The 7,909-nt window shown below is 40.9% G+C and overlaps 1 pseudogene; it reads right to left on the bottom strand.

Annotated features, from left to right (window-relative positions):
- Positions 1–5,007: 5,007 nt before the first annotated feature.
- On the bottom strand, positions 5,008–7,672 carry LOC137775839 (tigger transposable element-derived protein 1-like; annotated as a pseudogene).
- Positions 7,673–7,909: the final 237 nt, after the last annotated feature.

Below are 7,909 nucleotides of genomic sequence, written 5' to 3'. Positions count from 1 at the left end.
GACATCTTCCAGGCATCAAAAAAATCTGTATGGTGAGACTTTTAAAATTTTTGTTCTGACCTTTGTGAGGGTGGGAGGAGGACGATCATCCCAACAAGATGTCACATTGCACATAAAGCCTTATCCATCCTGTGCTTACCATGTGAGCAAAAGCTGAACTGCCCCAACATCTGGGGGGAGTTTACTCTTTTTTCCTCCTTCATATTTGGTGAGGACACTTCCACAGGGAACAAGTCATTAGGACCTTAGAATCTGGGAACTAAAATTCATCAAAACTAGTGGTCAACTTTTTTCTCCTGTCCCATACTATTTATTCATAGACACAAATCACCTTATCAATAAAATCTCCCAAGGGAGTGGGGATAAGCATCCTCTGGTGGAGACTCTGACCCAAACAAACCTCCTTAGTACACAGATGGCAGGGTGGGTGGGCGAGTGGGCAAGTTGGACCAGATCTAGGCTTGTGGACAGCCTTATACAATTGGGGGATCTTCTTTAAGAAAAAGAATACGCAATTATGAATGAAACATTAGGTATACAAGCAAATATCTACTTACAATGAGAAAAGATATCACAACACATTATAAATTTTAAAAAGCTGATAAATATTGCAAATATTACAAAATACAAAAAAATCATAATATTCTTACTAATCATCTTGATGCACCTGTTATTCTTTCCTACCTGTTTTGACTGCATACTATTTAATCATCTCTTCATATGATATTTCAAAATCTTTTAAATTGGGAGAGAATTGAAAAGTAATTTGATCTTTCCTCAAACACAGTTGAGCAAAGTTTATATTTTATTATAGTTTTTAAAGTTTCTTTCAGTTTTATAATTCTTTATAATTCATAAATTTTTAGGACTGTTGTCAAATTTGGGAAAACCTCTATCAAGTTTCTTTCACGTATGAGCTGTAAGCTTCTCACAGCATTTACATTTTGTTGAACAATGACTAATTTTAAATACTCTTAAACTGATGACAGCCATTAACCAGCTTGTGATCAATGTTCTCATTGTAGTTGTGCAAATGAGGTTTGTGTTATTTTCATAGATATCAGTATTTCATGCTATATCAGTCTGGGTCCAATCAGGAGAGAAAATCACACAGTAATTTGATAGGAAACTTTAATAAAAAGACTTTAAGAGAATAAATAAACATATGCTATTTCTAGATGCCTTGGATCCATTCCACACTATATTTTGACCCCTGTTGTTTGACTAGCCCAGGGGTTGAAAATTCCTCAGAATTCGGAAGCAGATAGGTATTGCAAATGAGAGCAAAAGCTCTGTCAAAAAAGGAGGGCTTATGAAGAAGAAGAGAAACATTGCCCATTGAAAGGAATACTATTGCCATACAGAAATACCCACCTAGCATAATTATATCTTCTGATTTTTCAGGAGAAGGTAAAAATCTGGTTTTTATGTGAAATCTCCCAATATGCAAGATTGGCAATTAATTAAAAAATATTTAAGACACTGTGGGTCAAACAGTTGTTTTCTGGAGTAAATCTGATATTTGACAGACCCCTCAACCAAAAGTGGCCATCCTCTACCCTTCCAAGTCCACCTTCCAATCACATCGTCTTGTTTTATTATTATTATTATTATTATTTTAATTTATTTATTTAATTTATTTATTTTTGACTGCGTTGGGTCTTCGTTGCTGTGCATGGGTTTTCTCTAATTGCGGCGAGCGGGGGATACTCTTCGTTGCGGTGCGCGGGCTTCTCATTGCGGTGGCTTCTCTTGTTGCGGAGCATAGGTTCTAGGTGCGCAGGCTTCAGTAGTTGTGGCATGCAGGCTCAGTAGTTGTGGCTCAAGGGCTTCAGTAGTTGTGGCTCACGGGCTCTAGAGTGCAGGCTCAGTAGTTGTGGTGCACGGGCTTAGTTGCTCCGCGGCAAGTGGGATCTTCCCGGACCAGGGATCGAACCCGTGTCCCCTGCAATTGGCAGGCGGATTCTTAACCACTGCGCCACCAGGAAAGCCCTAGTTTTATTATCATAATAGCACGTATTACTACCTGACATTTATTTATTATCTCACACACACACACACACACACACACACACACACACTCCATGCAAAGAAAGCACCATAATTAAGGACCCTGTGTAAATTGTTCACTACTATATCCCTCTCACCAAGAACAGCACCGGTATACAATACACTCAATATTGGATGAGTTGAATGAATGAATAAAATGAATGAATGAATGATTTGGGATTTAATGCTTTCAAACTTGTCAACTTTATTTCTTGTTGATGTGAGTATAAGAGTATTCCCTCTGGTCCTACAAACATTGTCAGCACTTTCCTCACGTGAACGTCCCTTCTGTTCAGGCCCCAAACTGACAGGAGAGCAGAAGCAAATGTAGTTATCTTCATCTCCACCTCAAAAAGCCATGAGGTTTTTAATATGAAACATAATAAATCAAGGTTTTACATTTTACATTTCAATTGAATTACATTTCATTTAAATTTTAAATTATATTTTAATCAAGATTGTTAGTATGTTGATCAGAACCTAAGATTCAGACAAATATCTTTAGCCAAAAATATAAAGCATAACTGATAGAAAATATGATAAACATAAAAATCCAGAATTGTTGTAGCTCCATGAAAGTGGTTTTTGTTTGGTTTGGTTTGTTTTGTTTTGATGTGTTAATGTTTGTGCTTCTCATTATGGGGAATGAGTTTTAAGAAACTGGGGTTTAGTGAAGCATCTTAACACGTCTCCTAATTTGTTCTCTTTTTTTTTTTTTTTTAATTATTTATTTATTTTATTTTATTTTTGGCCGTGTTGGGTCTTCGTTTCTGTGCGAGGGCTTTCTCTAGTTGCGGCGAGCGGGGGCCACTCTTCATCGCGCTGCGTGGGCCTCTCACTATCGCGGCCTCTCTTGTTGCGGAGCACAGGCTCCAGACGCGCAGGCTCAGTAGTTGTGGCTCACGGGCCTAGTTGCTCCGCGGCATGTGGGATCTTCCCAGACCAGGGCTCGAACCCGTGTCCCCTGCATTGGCAGGCAGATTCTCAACCACTGCGCCACCAGGGAAGCCCCCTAATTTGTTCTCTTATATGCACATGTTGATTACAGAGCCATATAATACAGATTATGAGATCAATTCTTTTTAGAATGGAGCCAGGTAGCCTGAAGTGTTCATTGGTCTTCCATTTTGGAAATGTAAGACAAAAAAACGCTTTCTGTTGCCACTGATTGGAATTTATCAAAAGAGGTTTAAGGCCAAAGATTTGCTTTTGCTATGATTGTATTGGTCTCTTTGAAACTGAAGCCTAATCCACAATACTGTACTTCCTGTGAACAGAACAGATGGATGACAGCTCTCACAGGAAGGAACAATTCAAAGGTTGAGTAATTGTGGCTATTTCTCCAGCACTGAGCAGAAGAGAGAGTATCATCCTAGACGCACCAGGTCTGCTTAATATGGATACAACAATCCATCATTAGAAATATGCAACTCACTCCCTTTGTTCTGATTCCCTACTCAGCAAATGATCCTCTCTGGCTTCCCACACAGGTTTGCTGCCTTAAGGCATATCTGGTCCTCAGCCCCAGCTGCCCATCAGAATTACCTAGGGAGCATTTTAAAAATAACGATACTGGAGCCTCTCCTGAGGCCAATTGTACCAGAATCTCTGAGGGTGGGGCTCAGCATAGGTATTTCTAAAAAGCACCCTTGGTGATTCTAAAATGCAACCAAGGTGGAAAACCACTGGCCTGCAGGACATAATGTGCTGATCAGATCTGCCTGCTCCAGATCCCCTAATGGAATAAAATCCTAAATCCTTACCATGGACTAGAATGCCCTGTGTGATCTGAGGCCTCTGTACGTCTTTGAGCCCATCACCTACCGCCTTCTCCTTGCTCCCTGTATTCCATCCATACTGGCTGTATTAGTTATCTATTGCTGCATAGCAGATCACCCCAAAACTTAAAGGCTAAAAACAACAATTTTTTTTTTTTTTTTTTGGTTGTGCTGCACAGCTTGCAGGATCTTAGTTCCCCGACTAGGGATTGAACCCGGGCCCCAGCAGTGAAAGTGCCAAGTCCTAACCACTGGACTGCCAGGGAACACCCAACAAACATTTATTATCTGAGAGTTTCAGTAGACCAGGAACCCAAATACAGTTTAGGTTGTGCCTCTGGTTCAAGGTCTCTCACAAGGCTGCAGTCAAGATGTTAGCCATGACAGCAGCCTCATGTGAAGGCTCACCTCAGGGAGGATTTGCTTCCGGACTCACTCACGCACACCTCTGTTCCTTACCGGCTGTGGGACTGAAGCGCTCAGCTCCTCCTTGTTGGCTGTAGGCCAGAGGCCTCCCTCAGTTCCTTGTCACAAAGACGACGCCACAGGGCAGCTTATGGCAGCTTTCTTCATCAGAGTGAGTGTGTTGTGGATCCTCAAGACCACCCCCCCATTCAGAGATAAGTTAGAAGCACTCATGGGACTCTCACCATGTACAGACGTTCCTCGGAGATATTGTGGACTTGGTTCCAGACCACTGCAATTAAGTGACTATCACAATAAAGTGAGTCACACAAATCTTTTTGTTCCCCAGTGCATATAAAAGTTATGTTTGGGCTTCCCTGGTGGCGCAGTGGTTGAGAATCTGCCTGCTAATGCAGGGGACACGGGTTCGAGCCCTGGTCTGGGAAGATCCCACATGCCGCGGAGCAACTAGGCCCATGAGCCACAACTACTGAGCCTGCGCGTCTGGAGCTTGTGCTCTGCAACAAGAGGGCCTGCGATAGTGAGAGGCCCGCGCACCGCGATGAAGAGTGGCCCCCGCTTGCTGCAACTAGAAAAAGCCCTCACACAGAAACGAAGACCCAACACAGCCATAACTAAATAAATAAACAAATACTTAAAAAAAAAAAAAAGTTATGTTTACACTATGCTGTAGACCATTAAGTGTGCAATAGCATTATGTCTAAAAAAACAATGCATATACCTTAATTCAAAAATACTTTATTGCTAAAAAATGCTAACCGTCATCTGAACCTTTAGCTAGTCTTGATCTTTTTGCTGGTGGAAGGTCTTGCCTGGATGTTGATGGCTGCTGACTGATCAGAGTGGTGGCCGCTGAAGGGTGGGGAGACGATTTCTTGAAATAAGACAAGTATGAGGTTTGCCACATGGGTTGGCTCTTCCTTTCATGAATGATTTCTCTGTAGCATCAATGCTGTTTGATAGCAGTTTACCCACAGTAGAACTTCTTTCAAAATTAGAGTCAATCCTCTCACACCCTGCCACTGTTTTATCAAATAAGTTTATGTAATATTCTAAATCTTTTGTTGTCATTTCTACAATCATCGCAGTATCTTGACCAGAGTAAATTCTATCTCAAAAAACCACTTTCTTTGCTCATCCATAAGAAGCAACTTCTCACCCATTAAAGTTTTATCATGAGTTTGCAACAATTCAGTCCCATCTTCAGGCTCCACTTCTAATCCTAGTTCTCCTGCTATTTCCACCACATCTACAGTTACTTCCTTCACTGAAGTCTTGAACCCCTCAGAGTCATCCACGAGGGTTGGAATCAACTTCTTGCAAATTCCTGTTAATGTTGATATTTTGACCTCTTCCATGAATCACAAATGTTCTTAATGGCTTCTAGAATGGTGAATCCTTTCTGGAAGTTTTTCAATTTACTTTGCCCAGATCTATCAGAGGAATCACTATCTATGGCAACTAGAGCCTGAGGAAATTCATTTCTTAAAGAATAAGACTTGAAAGTTGAACTTACTCCTTGATTCGTGGGTTGCAAAATGGATGTTGTATTAGCAGTCATGAAAACAACGTTAATCTCACTGTATATCTCCATCAGAGCTCTTGGGTGACCAGGTGCATTGTCAATAAGCAGTAATATTTTGAAAGGAATCTTTTTTTTGAGCAGTAGGTCTCAAGAGTGGGCTTAAAATATTCAGTAAATCATGTTGTAAACAGATGTGCTATCATCCAGGCTTTGTTGTTCCATTTATGGAGCCCATTTAGAGTAGATTCAGCATAATTCTTAAGGGCCCTAGGATTTGCGGAATGGTAAATGAGCATTGGCTTCAACTTCAAGTCACCAGCTGCATTAGCCTCAGCCTGTCCTTTGATGCTTTGATGCCAGGCATTGACTTCTCCTCTCTAGCTATGAAAGTCCTAAATGGCATCATCTTCCAATATAGGACTGTTTTGTCTACACTGAAAATATATTGTTTAGTGTAACCACCTTCATGAATGATCTTAGCTACATGTTCTAGATAACTTGCTGCAACTTCTACATCAGCACTTCCTGCTTCACCTTGCACTTTTGTGTTATGGAGATGGTGTCTTTCCTTAAACCTCAAGAATCAACCTCTGCCAGCTTCAAGCTCTTCTTAGGCAGCTTCATCACCTCTCTCAGCCTTCATAGAATTGAAGAGAGTTAGTGACTTGTTCTGGATTAGGCTTTGGCTTAAGGAAATGTGGCTGATTTAACTTTTTTATCCAGACCACTAAAACTTTCTCCGTATCAGCAGTAAGACTGTTTCCCTTTCTTATTATTTGTAAGTTCACAGGAGCAGCACTTTTAATTTCTTTCAAGAACTTTTCCTTTGCATTCACAATTCGGTTAACTGTTAGGTGCAAGAGGCCTAGCTTTCAGCCTGTCTTGGCTTTCACCATGCCTTCTTCACTAAGCTTAATCATTTCTAACTTTTGATTTAAAGTGAGAGATGTGTATACCTCTTCCTTTCACTTGGACATTAGAGGTGGTTGTGGGGTTATTATTGGCCTAATTTCAATATTGTTGTGTCTCATGGAAGAGGGAGGCCTGAGGAGAGGGAGAGAGACAGAGGAACAGCCAGCTGGTGGAGCAGTCAGAATATACACAACATTTATTAAATTTGCCATGTTATATGGGCACGGTTTTTGGCACTCCCCAAAACAATTACAATAGTAACATCAAAGATCACTGATCACAGATCACTATAACAAATACAATAATAATGAAAAAGTTTGAAATGTTGTGAGATTACCAAAATGTGACACAGAGACAAGAAGTGAGCAAGTGTTGTTGAAAAAAATGGCTTCAATGGACTTGCTTGCCACAAACCTTCAATTTGTAAAAATGCATTATCTGCAAAGTGCAATAAAGTGAAGCACAATAAAAGCAAAGTGCAATAAAATGAGGTATGCCTGTAGTTGTACGGACACCAAGATTTATCAAAGCAATATAGTGAGGATACAGAGCCAGGTCATAAAGGGAAAAGGTACAATCAGAGTCTGGAGGAATTCATTTGTAGGCTCCCTTATGCTCTCACAAGGGATCACACAGGTCATGCTCTTCTCCCAACAAAGAAAAATGCAGCAATGTGTGTGCAATGTTTCTGCCTGGGGAAGCCCATTAAAGATTCAGCACCCAGAGATTTTATGGGGAGCTGGTCACACAGGTACCCTCTGCCTATTGCCTACTAAAATTCCAGTTTCTCTGGAGGAAAGCAGGTGTTCAGCATATGCATATTATTTTTACAAACAGTCTAGGTATAGTGAGCCACTCTTATCAATTAGGGCAAGTTTTATACCAGTGTAGGGAACTGTTTACCACCCAAGTTCCCAGATTCCGTCCAAGGGCCAATCTTGCAAGCTGGCCTATATAAGGATAGTTGTCTCAGGCCTGCCATGTTAACTCTTTTCTGCATAGTGAGAAAACAAGAAAGCCGGAAAGAGGTGCCCAAGACAGAAAACACTATTTCTTGCAATCTAACATTGGCAGTGACATTCCATCACCTCTGTTACATTCTGTTTGTTAGAAGCTAGTTACTACATTCTGCCCACACTCAAGGGGAGAGAACTTCATACAGGTGTGAATACCAGTAGCTAGAGATCATTGAGAACCATCTTAGAGGCTGCCTACCACA

The sequence above is a fragment of the Eschrichtius robustus genome, chromosome 13 (genome assembly GCF_028021215.1).
Source record: "Eschrichtius robustus isolate mEscRob2 chromosome 13, mEscRob2.pri, whole genome shotgun sequence".
NCBI classification, from domain to species: domain Eukaryota; kingdom Metazoa; phylum Chordata; class Mammalia; order Artiodactyla; family Eschrichtiidae; genus Eschrichtius; species Eschrichtius robustus.
This window is presented reverse-complemented; position numbering and strand designations above follow the sequence as displayed.